Source organism: Perca flavescens, chromosome 24, assembly GCF_004354835.1.
Source record: "Perca flavescens isolate YP-PL-M2 chromosome 24, PFLA_1.0, whole genome shotgun sequence".
NCBI lineage: Eukaryota > Metazoa > Chordata > Actinopteri > Perciformes > Percidae > Perca > Perca flavescens.
In genome coordinates, this window is record NC_041354.1 from 16,135,989 (window position 1) to 16,151,235 (window position 15,247).

The window sequence follows — 15,247 nt, forward strand, 5'->3', positions numbered from 1 at the left end:
TGGGTGGTTTTTTTTTTATCCAAGTTTGTATGCGTGTGGAAGCACCCGAGACACAAAATAACACCCCAAATCCCAGAAAAAGTGATTTTTTGAAGTGAACTTTAAGTTTTGGCACCAAAACGACAAGTTTGGAAGAGTTAGGGTTAAGGGTAAGGGTTAAAGGACAATTCCGCCGCAAAATGAACCTAGGGGTTAATAACACATGGGTACCGAGTCAACCGTTCTCCGGGATACGATACTGTCTTTATAAACTATCTTTTTAATAAACTGTCTGTACACTTACAAAGTTCTCAATGCTTCAGTTTACATGTAGGGACCCTCATTATGCTACCGTGGGAGTGTGCCCCGCGACTAGCGTTACAAGCTAATTACCACTTTGCGCTAAAACTGGTCACATTTGTATTTCATTAGCATGAAAACATATCCCAGAGAACGGTCGACTCGGTACACATGTTAATTAACCCCTAGGTTCATTTTGCGCCGGAATTGCCCTTTAAGTAACACTCTAGGGAAACGAACACGCGTTTCCTGGGTGAAAGTCTTGAAAGCCTTGTGTTTTCAACAGCAATAAATACGTTAAATATATACAAATTACAGTGCCTTACTTTTCCGAATCTATATGTGCGAATGGTTTATGACAACATCCTGAATATACATATCACAAGTAGCTGTCTTATCCTCAAATGAGTACAAGTTGTGAGCCAGGGTCCTTATGTGTTGTCCACGTAAAGCGTCCACTTCTGCCATTTTTTTGCGTAAAAATCTCGGCCTCAAACCCAACACATGTACATTCTTTGTGTAAAATGTGTGTATGGGTAAGTTTTCATATATATATATATATATATATATATATATATATATATATATATATATATATATATATAGCCTTCTGTAATAGTTAGTAGTAGTACATTTTCTATCTATAAGTCTTGCACAGATCAGGCAGTCCGTGAATTGCTAAAGTTCGCTAAAGCCACCAGACTCCATGTGAATAAACAGTAATTTTAGCATTGTAAAATACACTTCCTTCAAAGTTGACAGAAAAAAATAAAAAAATGAAAAGCTGTTTTTGGGTCGTCTTTCCACTTTTCCAACAACAACCACTCTGGTTTGGTTGAAATAAACACATAGTTTACAGATTTACATGTGAAAATATGTTGGCTCTATACACGCTAAAAGTGCTGTTTTTTTAAACGGAGTCTGGTGGGTTTAGCGCTATCGACCTCGGAGCCCTTTCTGGTTAAACGGAAAGGTCTCAAAGAGGTTTCAAAAAGGCCTATCTTTAGATTTCACTTCAGACGTCACTTTGTCTTCTTAGTTTATTCATTTAAAGAGATTTGTTTTCTATTTATTTTGTTATTTGGATGAAAAGAAATCATTTTATTTTTGTCAGATAAAGTACAATTACAGTTAAAGGACTATTTTGTCCTTTATCTAGCGCTCTGTAAATTTGTATTGTGAACTTAAAATCGTGTACCGTTACATCCCTAATATGCAATGAGCTCAAAGATCCACTCATCAGCGTTCTCAGGCCTTTCAACTGCATCTCATGGTCTTCTTTGTGTGTCACATAGGGGATTACAAAAACAGCATTACGTCACAGACTGATACCTATACGAGTAGGTTTTAGTCCTGTGTGAGTGAAGTTGAGTGCCACACAAGTGCGTCAATGAGACAGGGAAGCATGCAAATGTTCAATTGAGATTTCGGTGATGTGACGGGGCATGCAAATGGTTTCCAACACAGAGGAGTGGGTAGCAGGAAGCCCTCTGTGCAGCGTGTGTGTGTGTGTGTGTGTGTGTGTGAGTGTCTGTTTCTCTCATTAAACTGTTAAGTGTTTATCATCATGCGCACTACTGAAGAATAGGGCTGTTTATTTTCCACGTTACGTTTTTGCAGGTGAACTCTTATTTTGTCTTTGTGTTCTGAATGAATGAACGAACTGGCGGAATAACGTAGTAACTGCGAGAAACTTGTACTTTGCACGTTAAAGTTAAAGCCCTCAGCTCTCGAATCAAATCTCCACACAATCGCTTTTGCTGCCTGATTCATTATCAATGAGCTATTTTGGGGAATTAGGCCAGCGCCCGACCCCCATCCTCCAAAAACCCTGCCCTCCCACCTCCTCCGCCATCACACCGCGAACACAGCAGCCAAAATATAAAATAAAAAAACTATTTACACTCGACGCTGCAGCTCCTTTAATGTGTCTTCAAAAGCCCAAATGATGAGAAAAGTAGTATTTGTACAGTGTGTGTGTGTGTGTGTGTGTGTTTTTGTGTGGGTGGACGGGGTGGGACTGCTTGCTTTTCAGATCCTCTAATTAATTTCAGAAGGAAACTAAAACAAATATCAAAGCAAAACTGCAGATTATGCTGAAATATAAAATCCTACAGAAAGTCACCGATAAACAAAAAATTTGGTATTGGTATGTTTTTGTTTTTTTTTGCCACATTTTTATCTTGGTATAACACAGGGTATTATAGAATAAGGTGTAAAAATAATCAAAAGTGATACTAAGGTGACTTATAAAGTCACATAAATCCTTTTTACGGTACTACCGACACTATATGATATTAAACACTTTAAAGAAATAGTTAAATGTTATGGGAAATATAGTTATTCCCAGTTTTGCTGAGAGTTGGATGATGCTAGCATGGCCTGACACAACTTCGCTCGATAGCGTTTTAAGCCCCCAACGTCGACTTCAAGGCAGCGCTGCAACCGTCGACTTCAAGGAACCTAACCCTAACCATTGCCTAATCCTGGTGCCTTCCAGGCAGCGCTGCCTGGAAGACGACGTTGGGGGCTTAAAACACCAAACACCCACAACTTCAGTTTCTGTATAAATAAACCAAAACATGATAAAAACGTGACATTCAGGGGAGCCTGTAGGAAGATTGTGTAGCCCGTTAGACAGAGTCAGGCTAGCCGTTTGCAGTCTTACCGTAACGGAGGCATGATGGAAGGAGGAATGAAAAATGAACTTTCATGCTTAAAGAGCAACCTGCACATTGGATTTCTTACTAAATTGGCACTTGGGGTTTAATAAAAATTGTCATCATTGTATATGTTTTATGATCCATAGTAACAAAAATGACATAGAAATCTAAACACCTTGCCGCGCCCACACCGTATGGTAAAAAAACAAATGACAAGCTTAGCATATAGCTTTGGCAAGGTCTTTAGCGACCCTCATTATGCTACCGTGGGAGTGTGGTGCTATTTTGAGCCTTGTTAGTGGTGTAGAAATAACGATTTCTTTTTACTTTAGTCGTGCCCTGACGACTAGCATTATAAGCTAATTAGCGGTTGGCGCTAACACTGCTCCCATTTGATTAGCATGAAAACATATCCCAGAGAACGGTTGACTCAGTACATGTGTTATTAACCCCTAGGTTCATTTTTGTTGCCCTTTAAATCTGTAGCATGAGTTATTTAAAGTAGACCGCAAAATGGTCAAAATCCTCCACAATTTGCACATTCAGCTGACGTCCTGATGGGTTTAGGGTGTGGCTCCAAGAGGCTTTTTTTGTTTGGACATGATACATATGCAATAACAAATCTTTCCAAATTCAAAGGAGGCGTTTTCAGAAAGTTGATTGAGGCGGTTTTCTTACAAAAAGCTGTCCAGATGTCACGGTTAGTGTACACGTACAATAGATATGTAGATGAGAATCCAGTTTCCATAGTACAACAGAGCATGTCATACGGTTGAAAGCTCAGGAAACGTTGATAAGGGATGCCTGGGTTGAGGTCATTTTCGTCACAGCACGTGTTTCTCAAAGTCAAGAACATAGTTTCATGCTAATATCTATGATGTGTTTTCCAAACGCAGGTAGGGCAGGGAGGATTCCAGGCCGCCCACCTTCAGCCTTTAAATCCACGTCTGGCTGGCCGCGTGGGTGTATATGTGTGTGTGAGTGTGTGTGAGTGTGTGTGTGTGTGTGCGTTATTATGCAGATATGACCTTCTAACGGCGTTCCCATGGATCAGCCTCCGAGCAGACGGGGATCAAATTAGATTCTGAAAGAAACGGAGAGGAGAAGAAATATCAGCTCCATATCTCTCTCTCTCTTATGACCTTCCTCCTCACCCGCTTCCCTCCTCCCTCACCTTTACACGCGCACACACACACACACACACACTGCACTCAATATCTAACAACAACAACCAAACAAGAACAAATTAAAGCGAGAGCGCCGGCAGGAAATAGGATGTCCACCCACGCTGCGAGGTAGGTCGACACCCAGGCTGCCTGTTTCCACAAGTCCCAGTTTCCCACTTTGCCTAATTTTACGCCACTGCCCTGTCTCTTTAAAGCCTCATCTCTTCATGGAAGGGTTTTATTGGCATGATTGTTTTTGCAGAAGACAAAAGTCACCGCAGGTTTCATCAGGCAAAGTTGTGAAGTTGTGCTAAAATGGACTCACCTTTTCTGTCTTAAAAGGACTGAATTGTAATCATTTTGGTGATCCGCCAGATGACTTTTCATCTATCGCTGCCACCGGTTCAACTTGTTTTAATGTGTTCATTCCCGTCAGCCTCAGCAGTACTTTGTGTTTACTGCTAATTCGCTAACGTTAGCATGCAGAGGGACGGAAATGCGCATTCGTTGACACTTTCTCGAGCAGATTTGGTTCAAATTTGCACTAAATCTGGATAGAAAGCAAACCACTACGCGCGTGAAAGAATTTCAATGTACTGATGTGAATGGACTCACTATCAACGTTGTAAAGTAATGACGTCTCTCAGCGTCAGATACCGATGCAAAAATCACCCTTGAGCGTCGGTATGGAACGCCAACACATTCTCACTCTCCCATCGCGTAAAATACAGACGCTTGGTTTGTTATTCACGCTAAAAGTGCGTCCTTTGGTGTTTGTTATTCAAGTCTCCTTTAGCGTCAGGACTCTTGACACTCTGGGTCGGGACGTACTGACTGACATGCGGGCACAAGAACGGGACCGTTAGGTTTAGGAAAAGACCGTGGGTGGGGAGCAGCAGCTCCGACGTGGCGCTGCACACTGTTGCGTACACGTACAGTAGATATGTTTGCATGAGAAGAGAGACAACGGTAGAGAGTAGTATGGAAGACAGAAAATCGGCGTAGGGAGGAAGGTTGGGGTGGTGGACGGGTCAAACAACACAGGACTTTCACCCAAGAGACCGGGGTTCGTGTCCCATTGTAGTCCCGCGTGTCATTGAAACATTTTGTAATCCCACCCGACATCTTTTCCTAAACCTAACTGTCCCGTTTTTTGTGCCGCATGTCAGTTAAACGTACGTCCCGACCCAGAGCGTCAAAAAGTGACGCCAAGCGTCCCGACTCAGAGCGTCTAAAAGTGAAGCTAAAGGAGACTTTTGCGTCAATAACAAACGCCAAAGGCACCTCACCAAGCGTCGGAGTGAGAACGGGTTGCGATGGACGGGACAACGACAAGATGGGCGATAACGAGATGAAGTGCCTTGAAAAGAGCTTTTGTTTCAGCGCTGTTAGAAGATAAATTGTGGCAGCACCGGGCTGAAATAAACGGCTACCATTTGAAACTCTTCCATGGCGCGCACGTCTGCTCTACGTGTCGTCGAGATGTTGGTGGGTGCTACCCATGAACCAGCAGTGGAAGAAGTATTCAGATCCTTTACTTCAGTAAAAGAACTAATACCACACTGTAGAAAATTCTCTGTTCCAAGTAAAAGTCCTGCATTGAAAAATGCTACCTCTCTAAAAGTCTGTAATTATCATCAGGAAAATGTAGTTAAAGTATTAAAAGTAAAGAACTCTCCTCCCATTTTAGAAAGTGTAAAGCAGGGGTGTCAAACTCAACTTCACCAAGGGCCACACTGGAAAATGAGAATCGCATTAAGGGCCAGACATGTTTGACATGCTTTTATTCAACCGAATAAGTCAAATACCTTTGACTGTATTATTCGTGTCGCATATAGCTTTCTCGCTAACAGTTCGGTCGACATAAAGCCCTAAAAAAAGTTCCTTAGCCATCATAGAGTTTAGCAAATCAAGCAGAACAATGAATACATTTTTCACAACAACCTGTTTCACAGCCTGAATATGTAAAGTCTCAAAGTCAGCAAATATGCCAAATTCTGCTTTGAGTGTTGCATAAGTGCAGTCTGAAAAACAGTTTCCCGTCTTTTTGATCTAAGTGGGCCAACATTTTTTGTGACCTAAACTGGCCGCAGGCCGGATCAAAATTTTGCGAGGGGCCGGCTCTGGCCCGCGGGCCTTGAGTTTGACACGTGGTGTAAAGGATCCAACCAGTTGTGTGTTTAATGGTCTAATCATCTCAGCTGGACTTGTAGGGCGTTATATTGTTGGCTAGTTTAATTTAGAATCAGAATATGTGCAGGAATCTTAATGTGTGAAGTAACTAGTAACTAAAGCTGTATAACAGATGAATGTAGTGGAGTAAAAAGTCCAATATTTCTCTCTGAAATGTAGCAGAGGAGAAGTAGAAAGTGGCATGAAAAGAAAAAAGACTCAAGTACAAGTACCTCAACATTTGGACTTAAGTACAAGTACTGGAGTACATGTACTTAGTTACATTCCGCCGCTGCCCATAACACCCTTCTCTGTGAAGTCTCGCAATGTTGTATCTCTGCAAAAAAAAAAAAAAAAAATCATTTTGAGATCTGAACCGGTTTTTAAAATGTATCCCCCCCAAAAAAAAAACTCCCTTCAATTTAGTCCTAAAAATATTGAAAAACCGCCGAGAGCAAGACGTACAAGGTTTTCACACGACAGCCGCAATCTGCTTTCAAGTCGTCCTGTCAATCATTTCCCAAAGAGTAGGCGTCACTTTTTTCTCTCTCTCTCTCTCTCTCTCTCTCTCTCTCTCTGCATCCGCCCCCCCCCTTACCTCCCCACAGAAACCTTCCAAACGGTGGAGATGTACTGTATCTCATTTGGCAAGGAGCCGCTTCAGATTTCACTTTTCACGAGACGCCTGTTCGTTTAATTTCTGCAACTCTCTCTCTCCCTCTTTCTCCTTCTCATTTTTCTTTTCTCCCCGTAACTTTTTTTTTCCCTCCTCTCCCTTCTTCTTCTCCCCCCCCCCCCCCCCTCCGGAGTAGAAACACATTTCAATGACACGCCCACGCCTGGGCCTGTCAGCCCCTTCGCCCTGTCAGAGCGCCCACGCTGCTCTGTTCCCCTTCTCCCTCCCTCCTTCCCTCCCCTCCATCTCCTCCCTCCCCTCCATCTCCTCCCCTCTCCTTCCCACCAACCCACATCCTCAACACTGTGCGTTTTCTAAAAAAGCAGCTCTTTTCATCCAAGTTCCTCTTTTGGAGGGGGAGAAGAGAAAGAGAGAGAGAGAGCGAGAGAGAGAGAGAGAGAGGGAGGGAGGGAGGAACAACAGAGCGGCATGATTCAGTCTCCAGGCGGTGGTAGTGCTTGTCATGGAGTGTCCCTTTTCATTTGGAGGGAATATGGGTTACAGGATGACTGGGATGCCCAAAACGAAGGAGCGATATAAAAATGTGAAGTGTTTTGTCGTCTCCGCCCCGGTGTTGTGGTTGTGGCAGACACATTTTAGACAGGCGGTGGATGTGAGGAAGAACGAAGAAAAAAAAAAATAATGTTGTGAAATCAAAATATCTGATTAAAAAGTAGTTGAAGCTGTTTACGATGCCGTAAGAGGCCACGGCTTGTGTGTATTGAGAAAGAATTTGTGTGTGTGTGTGTGCGTGCGTGCGTGTGTGAATAAAAGCCGGTGTGTTTGCACAGGCTCCCTGGTTAGCAGAGTCTTACTTTGTGTCTGTTGAGAAAGTGTGGGATTGTATGAGCGGCTTATGTCTGACTGAACACGTGTGTGCCTGCGTGGGTGGTTAGTGTGTATAGGGGCGATGTGTGTGTGTGTGTGTGTGTGTGTGTGTGTGTGTGTGTGTGTGTGTGTCTTTGCACACAGATTACACTCGCGTGGGCGTTTTGGGCAAGGATGTGTGTGGGTGTAGTGAGCGTAGGCGGAGGTTATGTGACATACAGATAGAGACTGCAGTGTTCCTGCAGTGTGTTTGTGTGTGTGTGAAAACTTTGCTGCAGAAACAGCTATAGGAGCCCTGCTGCCTGCAAATGTGCCAGCGTGGAAATCCGCTGCCTTCACACTCAGCGACTCTGCAACCAAAAGTTGAAAAGAAAAAAAAAAAAGAAAAAAATCACCTCGGTGAAGAAACACAGACACAAGAAAGTTATGTAGATATACAGCCAATATATTTTTACACGGAAATCTGTAAACTATGTGTTTATTTCAACCAAAACCAGAGTGGTGATGGTTGGAAAAATGGAAAAGACGACGCAAAACGGCTCTTGATAGTTTTATTTAGTTTCTGTCGACTTTGAATGAAGTGTGTTTTACGATGCTAAAAGTAGCCGACTGATTATTTACATGGAGTTTGGTGGCTTAACGAAAAGCAATTTCGTTTTTATATTTAAAAAAAAAAGGATCTTACTCTTTAAAAGAAAGGTCGACCTCCTTAGAAATCCTTTCCATAATGTTGTCAGACACTTAGAATATTAATCTGAGCCTGTCAGCGGCAAAACGAGCCCTTTTGTGAACGTAAATAAAAGCTGGACAATCGACCAATTGGGCCTGTTTCACACTGGCTGCGTGGTGTGAGCGTGGCGTTTCTGCGGCGTGGCGTTTTCTGTCTTTGCACACCAGAAACGTGTCTGACGCGGGGCTGCTGCTGCTGCTAGCCTTGTCTGGACACATGGATGTTTCCCATTGATAAAATGCACTCAAGCAGTAGTATACTTCATGTTAAACATAAATATATACTGATCTGATTACAGCAAACACAACGTCGGCAGTATTGCCGGCAAAATAGGCTACACAATATTCCGTTCTGTATTGAAAGGTGCAATATGTGCAATTGTGACTATTATTTGCCACTGTTCATCACACCCCCAACCGGCCCTGTCAGATACCGCCTACCAAGAGTCTGGGTCTGCCGAGGTTTCTTCCTAAAAGGGAGTTTTTCCTCGCCACTGTCGCAATAGCCACTGCTAATGCTTGCTCTTGAGGGAATTACTGTAATTGTTGGGGCTTTGGTGAGTGTGGTCTAGACCTACTCTATCTGTAAAGTGTCTCGAGATAACTCTTGTTATGATTTGATACTATAAATAAAATTGAATTGAAATTGAAATTGAATTGAATATTTGAAAATTGATAATAATTTTTTTTAAATTTTTTTTATTAGTATTATTATTTATATCTGCATTTATATCAAAACCTAGAGACTTTGAAACATAAAAATGTAATTTATTAAATGTATTCGAGGTTAAAGAAGTGAGCTTGGGACCGGGAGGTTGCCGGTTCAATCCCCAGACCGACCGGATACAAATCTGGGTGGGGGAAGTGAAAGAGCAGCGCTTGTCCGTCCATCATCACTACCACTGAGGTGCCCTTGAGCAAGGCCCTTAACCCCAACCGCTCCAGTGGAGCTGCTCAATGAAAAAATAAAAATGAAAAAAACATTTATAAAAAAAAACAACATATAAATAAACATCTTTTCGTATTCTATTTTGCCTGGAAACGCTTCCAACGCACTTGTCGCGTGAAAAATAGGCGTTGGTTCAGGCTCGCGCCTGAGACGTGCGTGTCACGCAGACAGTGTGCAAGCTCTAACCTGTTACCATGGGAGCCAAAATAAAAAACGGACACGCCACGCAGCTGACACGCTCACGCAGCCAGTGTGAAAGGGGCCTTACATGGTAGCTTGTTTCACCCACTGCAGCGATCTCACTTAATACTGGACCGATGTCATAGATTGATGTTCCTATCAGTCACTTAGACACAAAAACATAGGACAACAGAATCCAGGTTGAACCAAAAACGGTAGTTACCCTTTAACTATAAATGATTTGCATTCATTCAAGGTCCCCCCACCCCTTACAAATTAGCTTAAAAGTCACTTTGAGTTCAAATGTGCATCGTTTGCTGTGCACTGAAAGTAGTGGGTTTCAGAAAACAAGTGTGCCAGGCGTCATTAATGTGGTGCAGTGCTTTTTAAACTGGTCTTACAATGCTGCGCGCTGCACCTTTCAGGGCTTCAGTGGGAAGCCCTGTGGCTCCCTGCTGACAGGCCGTGGGCTGACCGTGGAGGGGATTTGCCGGCTTTGGGCCACGTACGGGGCCTCAGCGACCCCTCGCCGCCCACGGCCTCCTCGCCCTGAGAGTGCTGCTGACGTCTGACATGTCTGCTATCTCAGGCGGAGGCAGACGCTCCCTCCGCCACGACCACACATACTGCAGTCAGAGGGAAACCAGCCGGGCCTTGGATGTGGTGCGTGACAAAAAAAACAAAAAAAAAACGCCTTGACTTTGAGCTTATCTGAAGGTGTGATTAATCTGCGTTTAAAGTGTATTAATTAGCGCAGAAAGGTCACGAGTGACGATTAGATCGCCTTCAAAACTCCCTGGCATAAATGTGCAAAGATGTGACTAAAGATGAACACTAAAGAGGTGGTGGTGGGGGGGTCGGGGGGGATCCCTTGCATGAGAGGAAGGAGAAGTGAAGAAAAAGTGGTAGAAATGATGAAACAATGTGAGCTACATGGGTGTGAGCAAAGTTGAGGCAGGCTTTGAAGTGAAGCCACACATTTTTGCATGATTATTGCCGTTAAGTTTTTGATCTCGAGCCAGCAGGCACGGAAAAAAACAACAGCAGCTTGGGATTAGTCTCCTTCACCCCCCCCACTCACACGCCTACCTTTGCCAGCATAAGTCCCTGACTCAATTAGAAGAAGAAGAAAAAAAACAAAAAAACCTCTGCAACTTAGGGCTCCTCACGCACAAGTACCCACATCGCCCTGCCCACGTCCCTGCAGCACATCACAACCGGCGTCGGTTTAAATCGCAGGGTACGATGAATGCACTGGGAATTTGTCTTGGCGACATTAATGCAGAGACAGGCTGACAACTCATAAGCACACCGATGAGACGGAGTGCAGAGACAACAGGGCCGAAACACGCGGAGGGAATAAAGATTTACTAGCCTTTAATTAAATATCAGATAGCATCCGTGGAGGTTACTGCCTGCATACAGTAGTGCGGCACAAAATCTGACTGGAAACGTGACAACTGATTGGCTTTGATTTATTTATTTCACTTTTTTAGAAGCATCAAGTACTCAATATTTTAATACACGAAGCTAACCTGGCCCTGGCTCTGTAGTGTTACCTGCCGAATCAGGGAATTGAACCGTCAATGCTGCAGGTGTGACAACCAATCCCTCTTCCCTTTTTTTTATTTCTGCCGCAACCTGTCTCAGATCTGTGTGTATTTTTTTTTTTCACTTAACAGCATCGAACCCCTAGCCTGGCTCCGCCCTCTTACGTACTTCCGCTCAATTTTCATTTTCCTTCAGTACGCCTTCTTGTTTGGCGGTAATATTCTTGGGTTCTCTCTGGCCAAATCTTTATCAGTCCAATCAGCGAACAGAGGGAGTGGCCGAGAACGATGACGTCGAGGTCGTGCGCTAGTTTGAGTAATAGTTCCGTAACGGCAGCGGAGAAAGATGCGAGCGAAGCCGTTCGGTCCATTGTGGCAACGCTGCCGAATATCCAGAAGTTAAAGCCGGAGCAAGAACAGTCTTTGCTGAGTTGTGTTGGTGGACCATGATGTCGTGGCCCTCCTCCCCACGGGGTTCGGGAAAAGTTTGATTTTCCAGCTCGCCCCGTTAGTGGTGAAGGAGTTGGCTATGGCGCACGCTAGCGATGCTAAGCCGACGTCACGACCAAATGTTAGCGATTGGTCATGGCAGATCCAATAGTTTTAAACTTCAACAGAGGAAGTTAACACTTTGTACAAATGAAATGGACCAGAGTCTGGTAGGACCAGACTATCAAACCCCTCCACCAACAGAACTGATTTGTGTCATGATTTCCACAAATTCACTCTCAGTCGCTTCTTCCTGGGAGCTAAGGGAGTAAAATGCAAATGTAAAATGTGAGCATCCCGACGGTGGGCAATCAGTGAATTTAATCAGCACTCTGCTCTGGACAATGCGGCGGATAAATAGAATAAATGTAAATGTGCTCAGTGTTTGTTGCGTTTGTGATGTGGGTGATCCAGGAGCTCGCCATAATGTTCCAGTCTATTTGAGGTCACCTTAGATCAGAGAGTCAGCTGCAAGCAAACGCCTAAATTACAAATTTTTAAAGTCCTATTTGCTGTTTAAACTGTAACAGAACTGAGGCCCGCTCTGCATGAAAGCCTCGGCTAAATGTCTGCACTGCGACATCAAAAACATACACTTAAATGTATACGGGTTTGATGATTACACAGCTGTTCTTCTGTCTTCTTACAAATCAGATTATTGCAAACATTTTAGCTGTTTTGGCATTTTTCAATCTGTGTAATCGGTTTGTTTGTTTTTTTGTCCACAATCGCCCTCCGTTTTGGTCCTCACCAGATGCAACTGGTAGGAATCGGACCGGATTAGAACGCAAATTTCGGTTCCTCATTTCGGCTCCACTTAATGTGTCGATTGAAATATTTTCCCTCTGTCGCTCCGAAACGGACGTAAATATTTCACCCTTTCTCTGTAGTCTACCGTTAGCTAGCTACCATAAATGTATTAAAATAAATGTACTTTTGCCACATTTTCCCTCTGGGCTCACCAAAAACGGACGTAAAAGCATATTAACCATTCACTGCACGTGATCGCTAGTAAACATATTACACTTGCTTTGCTAGTCTATCGTTAGCTAGCTAGCTTTCAGTGCATTTAAAATGCCTAAAGCGAAGCAGTCAAAAGTATAGCTGTATCTCGCAGCTTAGGTTTACTTATTATATATTTAAGTACTTTAAAACGTTAATATATTGTTAAATTTAAATAATTTTCTATTTTAAAAAAACTTTTTCAAGAATCGGTTTAGGAATTGGAATCGTTTTAAAAGTACCGGTTCGGCATCGGAATCGTACAAATCCAAACGATACCCAATCCTATTTAAGAACAAGTCCAAGAAGAATATTTGAATCTGGTACCACTGTCAGGATTCGTACCACCATTTTCTGATCTGCCGTCTCTATGTTTAAGGTCCGGCACAAAGACTACTTGGTTAAGGGGTTCAGCGTACCGATTTCCCACCAAAACGGTTGACGCTATGGCAATACAAACGCACTTGTGGTGTCTGATCAACATAAAACGCAAAACAATGTTGTTCACTTTGTATTAAAGGCCTGTAATTTTAATTTGAGAAATTGAGGTTTCACGTCCAATCAAATTGCCTTTCTTTCTCTCACTGACATCCCATTGGTTGTGCCAAAGATCCTCTATACTAAATCTAGCGCATTTCAAACTGTCTCCTAAAAGGGGCGTGGCCTTGTTTTAAAGTGTAGTGAACGTTATATGGATGGATGAACAGTTATATTTGTATAATTTATTAATATTTTATTTTGCTAACGTTGGATATTACACAACTAAAAGACATTGAGCATCACAGAGATTAGTTTTGTTAGGATGTTCACGAACGTTAGCTGACGTTATCTGTTGTGCCAGATCTCGCGAGAGTTTGTTCCTGAGACAGAAACAGGTCTCAGACAAAGTTAATTTTCTCCTGATGTGTCCGTCTGAAAAATGCTATTTCAGTGTCAGAATGTTCTGGAGATATGTGGCTTGTGAAAAATGGGTCCAATATTTACTTAGGTGACTATGGGGCGAAATAATCGCTCATAATCAGTTCACGTTCACTTGTCCCATTATAATCAATACACTCAGGACCTGCTGCTAGTCTCCTGAAGAGGCGGAGCCCACGTGACACAGATACAGGAAACTGTATGGGGAGTTGGGGCTTCTCGGTACTAAACCGTCTCTGGTTTTGCGTGATCCCTCCTTCAGCAGGAAGTAGATCACCCTATGAAAGCTCAGTGACTTTAAAGTTCACTGGAGTGTCAGCTGAAAGCTTTCAGATGTAAAGTGCAGCTCTCCTGTTGTGTTGGCCCCTGCAGGCTGCGGGGGCCGGAGGAGGGCCCAGGCGGGGCCGGACCGGGCCGGCCTGCTGGGCTACCGGCCGCCCACAGAGAGGCCTGGATGGGTGGGCGTCATCTATGGAGCGATTGATCCCAGCCAGGACAAAAAGTCTCCCTGTTGTCCCACTCGACCAGCAGCAGCAGACAAAAAGTGCTCAGAGTCACTGCAACATATACTCTTGTACCACACCAATAGTACTACTACTACAACTTAGAAATACTCAACATTACTGCAGCTACAGCACTACTGCCTCTATGCCAGATAGCTTTAGACACTGCTCATTTGTACATTAATACTACAACTTCTATAAGAGTACTTCTACATAATAATAATACCTTAAATCTACTTATTTTGGTGGGACATTTGCACCCCGCAAAACAAAACGCCACATACAATGTTAAATGAAGTTTACTGTTGACACAATACAGTAACGTGAGCTATTTAAATTAGCTGATACATGGTTAAACCTTATTGGCTCTTACCAGTGTATCTCTGTGTGTACTTCGTCCACAGCAATCGGTCCCAAAACTTCCCAGTTAGAGAGGAAACGCCCTAAACATATTCTTTGTAAATCTTTACAATCATTCCCTGAAGGAACCAAGCAGACCTGCCTTGTTGCACTATCTACATTTTCTTCAAAACGTGACATTTCCAGCATGTAGCTCGCTGGCTCAAAGTTTGTTGATGTTTCTCGAAGCAAACAGAGTTTGAGAACGGCGACACACAAAGATCGGAAGGCGAGGGACGATTTCAATCGATTTTTACTTATCAAATGAAGATTTTACATTAAAAACACATGATCAGTTAATGAAATGTTTTTTGGTGCTGGTTTCTGGTGCTTTTCTCAACGTTTTCGTCACTTTTCCCAACATTCTTGGTATATTCGACTTTTTAGCATGTCAATAAACTACACGTCTGGCCCTTGACGCAATTCTCTTTTTCCAATGTGGCCCTCAGAGAAGTTGAATTTGACACTCCTGACTTACAAAAAAAAAAGTAAACAAAGCATCTAAAACTATCTGTGCACGTTTTTAGAGCGACTGTGAGATGACAAGGAGTTCTGTAAGGCTCCTCCATGAAATCAGCTCCTACAAAATGAATGATTTTTCCCACAAAACACAGAAAAGTCTTCTTAGACAAAATCAGCCTGGAGGCCTAAAAGAACCGCTGAGGGATCAGGATCGGGAACCATTTTTTCTTAGGTCTGTTTTAGGCCATCATTTCTATCAGTTATGATGACATTGTATACATG

At 43.1% G+C, this 15,247-nt stretch overlaps 1 protein-coding gene across 1 annotated transcript in view; it reads right to left on the minus strand.

Annotated features, from left to right (window-relative positions):
- LOC114550709 (NGFI-A-binding protein 1) overlaps positions 1-6,996 on the minus strand; it is a 36,167-nt gene extending 29,171 nt beyond the window's left edge. Inside the window, exons 1-2 of the mRNA XM_028571488.1 lie at positions 6,879-6,996; positions 3,971-4,026 (exon numbers count right to left, since the gene is read on the minus strand). The gene's annotated coding sequence lies outside the window, so the exon portion shown is untranslated. The remainder of the gene's footprint in view (positions 1-3,970; positions 4,027-6,878) is intronic.
- Between the last annotated feature and the right edge of the window lie 8,251 nt (positions 6,997-15,247).